Source organism: Camelus dromedarius, chromosome 13 (genome assembly GCF_036321535.1).
Source record: "Camelus dromedarius isolate mCamDro1 chromosome 13, mCamDro1.pat, whole genome shotgun sequence".
NCBI lineage: Eukaryota > Metazoa > Chordata > Mammalia > Artiodactyla > Camelidae > Camelus > Camelus dromedarius.
In genome coordinates this window covers 41,253,013-41,267,295 of record NC_087448.1, presented here as the reverse complement: position 1 = coordinate 41,267,295, position 14,283 = coordinate 41,253,013, and the positions used below count along the sequence as shown (strand labels likewise).

At 36.0% G+C, this 14,283-nt stretch overlaps 1 pseudogene; it reads left to right on the top strand.

The window, feature by feature from the left end:
• The first annotated feature begins 1,207 nt into the window (after window positions 1-1,207).
• On the top strand, window positions 1,208-2,657 carry LOC105086657 (glutamate dehydrogenase 1, mitochondrial-like; annotated as a pseudogene).
• The last annotated feature ends 11,626 nt before the right edge of the window (window positions 2,658-14,283 follow it).

The following is a 14,283-nucleotide window of genomic DNA, read 5'->3' as shown; positions in this document are numbered from 1 at the left end:
AAAATTATTTTGGAAATTAATCATGATAGCAGGTTATCCCAGTAATCATATTCTTGTCACTTATTTGTTTTTATGCCTTTGGTGAGAAAGAAGTGGACTTACATACAGAAAGAGTCAAAGGTGTATCCAAAAAAGTGAATTTATAATTTGAATGCCACTTCTTTGGTTTCAATCAGAAAGAAAAGGGAAAAAAAGCTAACCCGGTAAAATAATTTGGGGTAACTACCTTGTGCTGAAAATTTTATGTATATATAACCAATTTCATCTATAAATACACACATATACACAGTAATGCTATGAGCACTGACAGATAAATCAATATCTAAAATACTTCTGAAGAAAGCAAAAGAAAATCCCATGTTTTCAGGATTGTTGGAAATAATTAGTTTAAGGAATGATATTATTAGACATGATCTTAGCTATGCCTTACTTTTAAGGGCATACAATTTTCACATTGAGTACAGAATAGTTTTGAAAGCAAATGAAAAATAAATGTTCACACTGAACACTGGCAGATAATTATTTGCAGTTTGACTTCTTCATTAAGAGTCCCTGTCTTAGTTATTGTGCTCTCAACTAGGAGCTGTTTTTATACTTGATGCTTTATTTTGTATTTTACAGTTGTATGATTGTAAAAGTATTTTGCCAAGTTCTTAGCTTGTAAAACTGCGTATTGATACTACCCAGTGCGTGCTGTAACATAGCTGCTAGTGATAACATTGGAAGCCGCGCTGGAGGCGGAGGCCCGGCTCCCGGGGCCGCGGGCATCCCCCGCCCTGCCATTCACAGGCGACGCTGGCCCGCGGCCCCCAAAGTCCGCCCTCCCGGTTAGGCAGCCAGCGCCGAGAGGAGGGGACAGCCAGGAAGGCAGGACGCCGCGGCTTAAATGGGCAGCCCGCGCCGGGCCCTTCCTCCCTCGGTCTGTCCCCGAGTCTGCGAGGGCGCCCCTCCTCCGTGGCCTCCGCCCTGCCGCCGTGTGCCGCTGCCTGGTGGCGCACTGCTGCTGTCCCGCGCCGGCCGCCCCCCTGGGCTCCGCCGCGCTGCTGGGCCGGGCCGCGGGCAGCCCGCCGCCGCCGCCGCCGCCGCCGCCGCCGCCGCCGCCGCCGCCGCCGCCGCCGCCGCTCTGCAGCCCGAGTTCGCGCCGCCCACCCGGCGACACTGCAGCGACGCGGCGGCAGACCGCGAGGACGACCCCAACTTCTTCAGAATGGTGGAGGGCTTCTTCAGTCGTGGCGCCAGCATCGTGGAGGATCTCAAGACCCGGGAGAGCGAGGAGGAGAAGCGTAACCGGGTGCGTGGCATCCTGCGGATCATCAAGCCCTGCAACCAAGTGCTGAGCCTGTCCTTCCCCGTCCGGCGCGACTACGGCTCCTGGGAGGTCATAGAGGGCTACCCGGCTTAGCACAGCCAGCACTGCATGCTCTGCAACGGAGGTATCCGTTACAGCACTGATGTGAGTGTAGATGAAGTAAAAGCTTTGGCTTCTCTGATGACATATAAGTATGTAATGGTTGATGTGCCATTTGGGGGTGCCAAAGCTGGTGTTAAGGTCAACCCCAAGAACTATACCAATAATGAATTGGAAAAAATTGCTAGGAGGTTCACCATGGCTTGATTGGTCCTGGCATTGATGTGCCTGCCCCAGACATGATCACAGGCGAATGGGAGATGTCCTGGATTGCTGACACCTGTGCCAGCACCATAGGGCACTATGACATTAATGCCCACACCTGTGTTACTGGTAAGCCCATCTGTCAGGGTGGAATCCACGGACGGATCTCTGCCACTGGTCAGGGAGTTTTCTATGGGATAGAAAACTTCATCAATGAAGCTTCTTACATGAGTATTTTAGGAATGACCCCAGGGTTGAAATAAGACATTTGTTGTTCAGGAATTTGGTGACGTGGGCCTGCACACTATGAGATATTTACATCGTTTCAGTGGTAAATGTGTTGGTGTTGGTGAATCTGATGGGAGCATATATAATCCACATGGTATTGACCCAAAAGAACTAGAAAACTTCAAATTGCAACATGGAACAATCCTGGGCTCCCCCAAGGCAAGGATCTATGAAGGGAGTATCTTGGAGGCTGACTGTGACATCTTGATCCTCGCTGCCGGTGAGAAGCAGCTGACCAAGTCCAATGCACCCAGAGTCAAAGCCAAGGTCATTGCTGAAGGTGCCAATGGACCAACAACTCCAGAAACTGATAAAATTTTCCTGGAAAGGAACATTATATTTATTCCAGATCTCTACTTGAATGCTGGAGGAGTGACAGTGTTACACTTTGAGTGGCTGAAGAATCTGAATCATGTCAGCAATGGCCGTTTGACTTTCAGATATGAAAGGGATTCTAACTACAACTTGCTCATGTCTGTTCAAGAGAGTTTGGAAAGAAAATTCAGAAAGCATGGTGGAACCATTCCCATTGTACACACAGTGGAGTTCCAAGACAGGATATCAGGTACCTCTGAGGAAGACATTGTGTACTCTGGCTTAGCTTACACTATGGAGCCACCTGCCAGGCAAATCATGTGCACGGCCATGAAGCATAACCTGAGATTGGACCTGATGGTGGATGCCTACATCAACACTGTTGAGAAAGCCTGCAGGGTGTACAATGATACTGGTGTGACCATCACATAGATGGACGGTGGCTGACTTCTTCACTGCTCTCTTCACCTCTTCATCTGCAGACCTGCCACAGGAATCTCTCTCTCTTAAGACTTAGTAGATAATGGACACTATACTCAACAAGTCAATCCTTTAGAAGAAGAAAACTAAGGTTAGGGGGTCATGTGCAAGCCTGATAAATGTGACAGTAAAAATCAGCAATGCCTGAGAGTCATTTGGGCATTCTGCCTTTAAATAACAAGTCTCTTTCATCTGGCTGTGCTGTCTTGCTCCAGGACCACTCCCCAACAGTCAGCTCTGGCCCGGAGAAAGCACCTGTTGTCCACGAGCAGTCAGTTGCTTGCCGCTTCAGCTCTGGACATCTATAAAGGGCTTTGACACATTTATATGGCATTTTCAGAAAGTGGCATGGCCCTAAAGTGAGTTATTGATATTTTACATCAGCAAAATAACTCAATTTTACAGGTTGCAAACAGAAATAAAAGCTGTTTCTCTTTATGGATTTTATTCTTTTAGAATAAAATAAGTACATACTGCTATAATAAAATTGCCTTTAATCACTTAACAAGTCTAACCTTGACTTGAGCACTGAATGCCTGTAAACATAATAAATGAAAAAAAAAATTATAACATAAAACAGTATCATTTGAGGCTTACCAATAGCATATTGTCATCCAGCAAAAATAAAATGCCTGGTGGAGGATTGTTATCTTGATACATGCAAATGATGGAGGCTATTTTTTGTTAAGACTGTTGGAATTTACTAAACAATTATGACATATAGTTCAAAGAATGCAGTAACCTCCTTCTCATGTTAATTAATTGTTCTTCTCTCTTGAAGATCTATTTTGTTGACTAATTGAACAATAATTCAAGTAGTGTCCCAGAAAAAAATCACTTGGGCTCCCTCTTTGGAGTCTGGCTGGCTGCTCTGAACATTGCCAATGGCCCATGACTTTGTGTCCTCTTAGAGGTCTCATATTCTGCACATGGCTTCATTCACATCTGGGGTTGTGTTTTGTTTGGGAGTTGTTTGGCCAGGGCCTTTTGAACAGTAGTGTCCCAGTGAAGTAACAGATTTTATTTATGTAAGAATGAGCTTTTTTTTTTTTTAACAATAGCCTTTCAAAAATTTCTAACTACTTTGTAACTGTATGACTTAACCTGGTTATAAAAGCAGTTATTTAAAGTCTACATTTTCAAAAAAAAAAAAAAATTAGTGATGTTAAAAATAGAACACAAATGGAAATCAAACTCCTTTTTTTGAGGTTATTCAATTATTAATGATTCTTATTTACTTATATTTTAGAATGCAAATCAATTTCACAGTGGCTATTGATTTTATAACATCAAATGGTGAGTAGTATGACTATCCCATAATAAAAATTATCAGCAGTTGCATGAGAAAGTAAATATTTATTTTCATGAGTTTAGATATTTTTCTACATATACATACTTTAGAAGTGTTAGATATAAAATTCACATAATTGTTCTTTTTTTAATATTATGAAGTAGTTCAGATATACGAGACTATAAGAAATACAACAAAAGTGCATAAATAGTTCCATTCAAATTTACTGATACTGAAATATTGACATTTTTGTTTTACATATTTAAAAAAAAAATTAAGATATATTAAGCTTATTGCCTACCTGCCCTATTTCTTCTACCTTCTCTTCTCCTCCATGTATAACTATAATTCTGAAGTGTGTCTAATTATAATCCTCATTTTATAGTACTTCTCTGTGTATTAATTTATATAAATGTATTTCAAGTACATGTACCTTTTGCAACTTGCTTTTCTTTTACTTGATTTTTTATTTTTAAGAATGACTCATGTTAACAAATTTCTATTTAACTAATTCAGAGGGATTATCTTATAATAACCCATAAATGAATATTCATAATTTGTATATTAAATATTTTAAGAAAAGAAAGACAGTAGACTTTTAATTTTATTTTGAAGTGATTTGGTTTCAAGCAGAAAAAATATTTGAAATCAATTATTTATTATATATTATGAGCATGAATCTTATTATTCAAATTTTATCATAAGTTTATATTTGTATCCAGGTTTTTTTTCAAATTATTTATTGTACTATGACTCTCAAATTATATTCCTTTCACTTCACATTTCTTTCTCATTCACTCACATTTCACAAAATAATAGAATTTTTAGGTAAGAAGGCACCTTAGAGATCACTTACCCCAACTATCATCCTCTTATACAAATAAGAAAACTCAGATCCAGAAAATCATGTTACTAAGATACATTTTGACTTCTTAGTACTACAGTTAGAAATAGAGATGAGGAGACCAAACTTTAATTCAGCTTACCTTTGACTACACAATAAATTTATTCTCTAACATTGTGGCTTTAAGTTGATGAATTTTACAGATGTATTTTATTCATTAAAATATGAAACATAAACACCTAACATCCAACTGCATTAAAATACTAGCTTGTATTTACTGATGAGCATTAACACAACAACTAGAAGAGCAAGAATCTATTTGATGGAAAGACACAGACTACTGAACAAAAGTGACTTAAGAAAATAGACAATCTGAGTAGACCTATAATAAGAGACTGAATTAGTAATTAAAAAACTATCCACAAACTGTATGTGGACTCAGACCCAGATAGCTTAACTGGTGAATTCTAGTTAAAGAGGAATTAATACCAATTCTTCACAGAATCTTCAAAAAAAATATAAGTGGAAGGAATACTTCCCAACTCATTCTGAGAGGTATTACCTTGATCCAAAACCAGACAAAGACATCATAAGAAAAACTGAAAATCAATATGTTTTCTTTATATAAGAATCCTCAGCAAAATACCAGCAAACTGAATTCAGCAACATATAAAGAGAAATACACTCTGGCCAATTAAAATTTATCACAGGAATGCAAATTTGGCTTAATATTCAAAAATCAAATAATGTAATACACCAATATCAATAGAATAAAATGTAAAAATCACATGGCCATCTCAACTGATATAGAAAAATAATTTGACAAAGTCTAACATACTTTTATAATAAAAACACTTAAACTAGGAATAGAAATTGACTTACTAACCTTATGAATAGAAAATATGGAAAACCTATAGCCAACATCATACTTAAAGATGAAAAGCTGGATGCTTTCCCTTTAAGGTGAGGACTAGAACAAGGATGACTGCTCTAGCCACTCCTATTTTACATTGTACTGGAGGCTAGGGCAATCAGGCAAGAAAAAATAAATAAAAGACATTCAGATTGGAAAGGAAGAGGTAAGTTATTTTTATTTACAGATGACATAGTCTTATGTATAGAAGATCCAAAGGAATCCACTAAAAACCAATTAGAACTAATAAATGAGTTCAGCAAGATTGAGAGATAGAAGATTAAAATATAAAATCTAATTCTTTTTCTATATACTTCCAATGAACAATCTGAAAGTGAAATTAGGAAAACAATTCCATACAATATTATCAAAAGGAATATAGTACTTAGGAATAAACTTAACAAAGTGAGTGAAAAACATATACCCTAAAATTATATTCTGAAAAAAATTTTGAAATAAATTAAAAATTTAAATAAGTGGAAAACATGTTGAGAAAATTCGACATTGTTAAGATGGCAATATTTTCCAAAGAGATTGACATATTCACTTTAATCTCTATCAAAATCTGAAAGGCTTTTTTTGAAGAAATGAATAACTGACCCAAAAATGTGTCTGGAATTTAAAAGGACACAAAAGAACCAAAGCAGATTTGAAAAAAAGAACAAAGTAGGAAGATTCGTACTCCTCATTCTCTGAACTTACTACTAGTATTCAAGACAGTGTGGGGCTGGCATAAAGATAGAGAGATAGATCAATGAAATGGAAATGAGATTACAGAAATAAACCCATGCATCTAAGTTTAACTGATTTTGAGAAGAACGCCAAGAAAATTCAGTTGGAGGAGAGTCTATTCAAAAATGGTACTGGGACAACTGGATAGCCACATGCAAAAAAAATGAGGTTAGATCCTTAGCTAACATCATATACAAAATTAATATAAAATACATCAAAAATCTAACTGTAAGGTTTAAAATTATAGAAATATTAGAAGAAAACATAGGGCTATACCTTCATAACCATGGATTTGACAGTTTATTCTTAGATATGACACCAAACATACAAGCAACAAAAGCAAATAATAAGTAAATTGAACTCCATCAAAATTCAAACTTTTTATGCTCCACAGAACACAATTAATAAAATGAAAAGACAAACCCCAGAATGGGATAAAATATTAGCAAACCAATTATTTTATAGGAGACTTGTATCTAGAATGTATAAAGAAATATTATAACTCAAAAAAGACAAATAACCCAATTAAAATGATATTCTATTTATTCAAAGAAGATATACAAATGACCAATAAGCACAGGAAAAGGTACTTTGCATACTTATATATCAGGAAACACAAATCAAAACCATAATAATATACTATTCCACACCTACTAGGATGACTATAATCCAAAAGTGAGGTCACAAGTGTTGGCAAGCTTATGGAGAAATTGGAACCTTCATATACTGCTGCTGAGAATGTAAAATGATGCAGCCACTTTGGAAAACTCTTTGGCAGTTCTTAAAGTTGTTAAACATAGAGTTACCATACGACCCAACAATTCCACTAGATACATATGCAAAAGAGATAAAAACATATGTCCACACAAAAATTTGTACATGAATGTTTATAGCAGCATAATTGCCAAAATTTGGAAACACTCCAAATGTCCTTCAATTATTAAATGTATTTAAAAATGTGATATATTCATATAAAGGAATACTATACAGCAATAAACAGGAATGAAATATGAAGTTTGACATGTTACAACACAGATGAATCTTGAGAGCACTGTGCTAAGTGAAAGACAGTCACAGTACATCACATATTATGTGATTCTAATGTACAGGAAATGTCCAAAATAGGCAAATTAATAGAGACAAAAAGTAGATTAGTCATTGTTTAATACTGGGCTGGATGGAGTGATAGGGAATGATAGTAAATAGATACACTTTTTGAGATGATAAAAATCTTCTAAAATTGACTGTATTGATCATTGTACATATCTGTAAATATACTTAAAATCATTGAACTATATATTTTAAATAGATTAATTGTAAATTATATGAATTATACATCAATAAAACTTTAAAAAATGAGCCTATTCAAGTGTGATTTTTTTATTAAGGCATAGTGTACCTCTAAAACAAAATCAGATATGTTTGATAGTATTCAAGATTTAAAATATTACAAAATCCTTAAGAAAAGAGTTATAGCTAAGAGTAAGTCCTATGAAATCTGCCAAGATTCATATTCTAGTTTGACCTATTATTACTGTGTGATTTGGGCAAGTTATTTAATCTGAAAGTTATTTAATCTGAAAAAAATGGGTGTGATAAAAGTACCCATGTCACAGGTTTATTAAAAAGAGATTAAGTTAGATATGAAGTAAGTTCATGTTAGAGTTCATGCTTTCATAATTATTATTGTTATTAGCTGACAACCCAATATTATCAACCTACTACAAGTTCACTTTTCATATGCATTGCTCCTGATACAGATGTGGTACAAACATGTCCCAGATTCAAAGGACTGCCAAATTTTGTGGCGCAGAACACAAGCACATAAAAGTAGGAGAGGAAAGACAATTAACAAGAGCTGGAATATATAAGGAAGATTGTCTAATGCATGTGAGGGCCAAGCTGGAGGAGGAGAAAGTGAATTTCAGGATAGAATGGCAAACTGAGAGGTAGGGGTGGAAAGGAAGATATTACTAATGGAGTAGTGAAGGGATTGGGCTGGATGAAGATGCTGGAAAGAGAACATCTTTGAACAGGTAGTATTGAGCTCTGCTATACTTGATAGGCTAAGGTGTTTACATACACTGTGGTATTAGTGGAATTTATATTTTAACTTTGTAAATTGTGGTTTTCTTAGAGAAATAGGATTAGTTGCATATTGCCACCATTGGGTAACAATTCTTATATTTGAGAGTTAGGTCAAATAACCATTTAGCCAAGTAGTGGAATTGTTTAGCTCTGTCTCCAATGGGCTTTTGACCAAGAAGCAATATCCCTACCTTAGAAAGAGTGTCAGAGGAAAATTGCACCAGATAAGTTTAACAGCTAAGGAAGATTTTACTCAGGACTTTTGCAATAGAGATTGACACTATTACAATAGAAGAGGGAAACTGAATTCAGCTCTTCCAAAACAAAAGGTGAGAGGGTTTTTAAGTGCTGTGGTGAACTATTGGGAAAGTACTGAGGGATGCTGGCAGGGGAGCTGCCCTGTGTGCTCACTGTGTTTACTAATTCCCAGTTGTTGTAGTTAGACTCCTACTCTCCCACAGAGACTACTTGCTATCTTTCTTGATGATTATATTTCAAAGGGGTAGCTCCCAGGGCCCTAAGAAAGACATTCCAGGATTATAGAAGATTTGCATCTCAGAGGAGCAGAGAAAGAATGTGTAATTCCAAGTTTTCTGAAGTATATGCTCTAAGAAATAAGAGGTCAGGGGCCTATAGTCAGGAGAAAACTTTCTAAAGACTAGTCCAGCTGAAGGGGAACATTAAGACCCATCTTGGTCAGGAGACAGTCATTTTAGCAATTTTGTCATGTGGAAACAGCCTGTGAATGCTGGTAACCATTTGGAAATATAACTGCATTTACACAATGAGTTATTTTTAAACCAAAATTGTTCTGGGTACAATTGTATGCATTATAAACCAAAGGGAGATCTTTCCTTCATTTGGTTTCTCTTTGGATCTCAAGGCCTTATTATTATTATTTTCCCTATCAAAAAAGAACTATACCTTGAGGCTTTCCTTCTTCAGGCAATATTTTAATGTAGAACTGAGGTTTTATCAGCTGTTACAAGTCCCATTTAATTTCCATTTTCATGTAAGAAACTAAGTGCAATTTCAGGCTGCCTTTGTGCTGGTAATTAGGGCAAGTGAATCTCAGTGTGTTTAAGTGCTAGCATGTGTATTACTTCATCTCTTAAATTTATGTTTATTCAAATGCAATATCCCACAACACAGCATACTGAAAATTCAGAACCTTGAGGATGACCTAGGCAATCATAGCAGTAGTAGTTAAACCTTATATTTCTATGGTGCTTTATAATTTTTAATAATTTCCTCATAGATAATCTTATTTTATCTTCCCAGTAAACACTGTAGTAGGATTTATTACAGGCTTTTATATTTGTTGTCCTGGAAATGGCAAGACTTAGAGGTGGGCTTCTAGCTTAAGGTCTAGTAAGAAACTGAATAATTTTTTTCAGATCTTGGTAATTAATTAGTATGGATTTCAAAATCATTATGCTCTCCTCTTTTAAAGTGATTAAATTAGGATATTGATGAAATAATCAATTTCTATTTGTGATACAACTTTAAGAAGGCTTCAGAATTATTGAAGCCCATTAAATCAGTTGGGGCCCCTGACTATAGGCATAAAGATTAAAGCTAAAATCACCCAACTTTTAAAAAGTAAAGGTTACAATAAAATAAGATTAACAAAAGTACTCTTATCCATCTTCTGAGACTGAAACTCAAGAATAGCCTATGGCATTGACAATGAGAAATTATTCTTGAAAAAAAATCTGCATATGCTTAGCATATATTTGAGAAAATTTCTACATGTCTGGTCTAATGTAAAATATCACTATGTCAATCTCTATCCAAAAGATACTATTCAACATACTATGAATGTAGGCAGAAAACATAATTTTTAGTATTTCAATCTGAAATAGATATCAAGAAAATGTCCAAAAAAATGTGTTTAGCCTGATCACTTATATTTGAAATATTTTTTTCTGTCATCAGGCAACCTGCCCAGTCCACTTCCCTCCACTACATGAATCCTTATCAACTGAGTGCTTATGGTATGACACTGACAGCAGTGGGAGAAATCATTCAAGATTATGACAGTGATAGAATGTTCCCAGCTTGGGGTTTTGATGCAAAACTGCCTCCAGATGGAAGGATATCTCAAGAGTTTGCTTTGGGTAAGAATACATGGCAAGGATTGACAATTTGGAAAAAAATATGTTGGATCTTTTCATTAGTTTGCTTCTTATGTTGTGATCATTCATGTAGCAAGTTCTTGTGACTATACACTCAGCTCAGTTTTGGTAAATGATTGGTTTAGGAGTGTGTGATTAATGGGAAAAAAATGACAGTTACATAGATTAGTAGTAAATCTACCTGAAGTGCCTCTGATTTATAAATAGGGGCTCTATTCTGGTTATCTATTTCTGCATATCAAACCTCCCTAAAACTTACAGGCATAAACCAATACCTTTCATTGTAATCATCATTCATGGGTCAGTAATTGGGCAGAATACAATGGGGGGGTGCATTTCCTTAAGATGTATAGGGCCTCACCTTGGATGGCTTGACTGGCTGGAGATAGCTGGAATTCTTCTACTGGAGCTATACACCTAGATTTCGTTCTGTCTGTAGATTATTCAATTCCTCTCCATGTCATATCTCCTGGAGCTAATATGTCTATTAAGGTGGCTTATTTGCTATGTCTGACACCTAAGGATGGCTGACATAGCTGGGCTACCTAGACATCTTCCCTTCTTTCTACAAACAGCCTTTCCATATGGTTACCACGGGTTTCATCAAGGTACAGTGGTGCCAAGGTAGTCAGATTTCTTACGCAGCAGCCAATTTCCCCAAAGTGAGTATTCTAACAGGCTTGGGCAGAAACTGCAGGGCCCTTTATGCCATAGCCTTGGAAGTCCCAGAAATTTATTTCTCCTACATTCTCTTGGTCAAGCAAGCCACAAAATTTAGCCCAGTTTCAAGGTAGGGAAGTAACCTTCACTTCTCAATGGGAGGGGCATCAAAGAATGTATAGCTCTCCTTAATTCACCATCTTCTAAAATGTCATTTCTTTTCAAATACAAAGGGTTAGTTATGGCTGGAATTAAGTTTTTCAAATGTGATGCAATCATTATGGCTATAATTAATTATGATCTCAGTATAACAGAGAAGATATGACTGGAATAAATATTTCACAATTTAATCTTTAATTTACATAGATCTACTCCATACTATATGATTACAAATAAGCAATGTACTGCTTTTTACCTTCAACATAAACTTCATACAGATAGTGCTTATAGGCCCAATCAACCTTACTCTCACTTGCATTTTCTGATGAAATAATGGAAAAATCAGTGTAGGAAAAATGGGAAAATTTTTACTGTTCCTAATAGAAATGTCTCCCTACCCTACAGTATATATTATAAAAGTAAACTCTTCCATGCCCAATATTTTTATAGGTCTATTTTGTTTTTATTCTTGTTACAAAAATAATGTTTGAGATTTTTTATAAGATCTGCAAGAAAAATAGGCAAAAATAAATAATACAATCATTTATGAGTAATTACTGAGCATCAAGCCTGGTACTTTATACTCATTTCTTATATAATCCTCATAACATTCTTATGTGTTAGGTACATCATGACTTATATCATGACTGTCATATCACACTATTCTATCAAGAGCCACTCATATTAAATACAGTGAAAACAGTACCTCCAGGAGTTGTATAACTTAGCTCAGAGTCACAAAAGTTAACCAGGTTTCCAGAGGACAACACTTGGACCCAGATCAGTCTTATTTTAGAATCTATGCTCTTAACCACTACTAAACCACATTTTATAAAAGTACATGTAATCCTACCACTCACATATGTGCTTCCTTAACACCATTATATATTACACATACACACTTCCAGAAGCTTTTATATGATTAAACTTCATTTTTCCTAAATATATTTTAAGAGCTATATTTTAACTTTTTTCCCTATACTTATGCTTATTTTCTCTATTCCATCACTCACACAATTTCAGGAAAGGTTTCTGGAAGGTTTTTTTCTTCTATGAAATCGTCCACATGCTACAACTCCAAATGTCATACAAAATGACTATCTGTTGGGATTTTATAAATTCTCAGAGCTCTACCTATAAATAGTACATGGTATTGAGAACAGAATATAATTGCTTATTATTCCAAGTACATGTTCTAGAAAAAATATAATGTAAAAGTCTGTATACATTTGCTTATCATTTTTTCATGAATACATAAGTAAGCTAGACACCATTTTAAAAATCCCTAAAAGGTTTGTCTTAACCCAGTTGCAAATCCTATGAAATCCTGCCTTATTTTTAGATAATCATAAAGTATACGGCTCATATCTCTCTGAATATGTAGCCAAAACTTGAGAAAAAACACTGTATTTGTATCAGTTTATTAGGGTTCAAAGGCAATATGAAACCTCAGTTCTCTATTTGAAGGTTCTGGTACTTTACTATCTCCCTACTGGATATCATCAGTGTTCTACTTTCCATTATCTGGGACATAGACAAGATGCTAAAATACCCCTGCACCCAGAGCTGACCACAGTGGACTCTCCCGTGGAACCCCACCTCAGGTAGACAGTGATATATTGATGACATTCTCTGAGTGTGACCCTTTAGCTCAGGTTTTTTTTCAAATATTTTCATCCACAATCTGTACTAAATTATGAATTTTGTATCTCCACTCTGGATACACACAACTAACAAAAGATTCTGAAATAATACACTCCCAGGTCATCTCTCTCCACTGACACCACGCTCACTCTCAAGCCCAGGCAGTGGCAAAAGTGTGTAAGAAGACGTGTCTGGCTCAGCCCGGTGGAGCGTGACTGCCTCCCGGTCTTCTCCTCATCCCGCTTGGCCGCCGCCGCCTCCCTACTTCTCACCGCTGCCGCTCAGGGTCCTTCTCCTCCTTCTCCTCCCTTCCCCGCCTCTGGTGCCCGTGCTGCCGCTCTTGCCGCTTCACTAACTACATCCAGGTATTTTCAGGGAAAAAAAATCACAAGACAATATTTTGAAGTGTCATACAATCCACATAAAAATTAAACTAGCAGAATTTACAAATTAATTCCGAGCAGGCAGTTAAATTATACATTCTTTTCCAAAATTCAATCTACAGAATTTAAAAATGCATAGTTATAACATGATATTCTCTCTTTACAATCTACCTATTTAAATAGCTTTTCCTACTACAGATGATAAAGTTCTCATCATGGCTACCAAGGTTTGCAAATACAGTATACTTAAAATATATTTAGCAGCATATAAAAATTAGATAAAAAGGGAAAGAAACAATCCTATTAAATAAAAGTGAAATTAAAAGGTGATAATAGGAACAACACCATAGGAAAATAGATCAAAATATATTTCTGTTAGGACATCAAAAAAGTTTCCCATCACAGAGTATATGCATAGCACTAATAAAACAATTTAACAGCATTTTAGTCCTGAGCATGGAGTACAGCTCAGCTGCAAAACTTTGGTCAATACAAGTAAACATGAACATTTAACACAAACTGCTTAACATTCTTTATTAGTAGATTAAGGTCAACTCTATTTTATGAAAAATCATCAATAATATTCTCACATCTATTCCATTTCATTTAAAGACCTTTCAAATTTGGGAACCCTCTGTAGACTGATATAAACACCAGACAAGAAGATCACAGTTTGACTACCATTCTCGACATGTTTAAATATGCAGATCAGCTGAACAGACTATATGAATAAGTT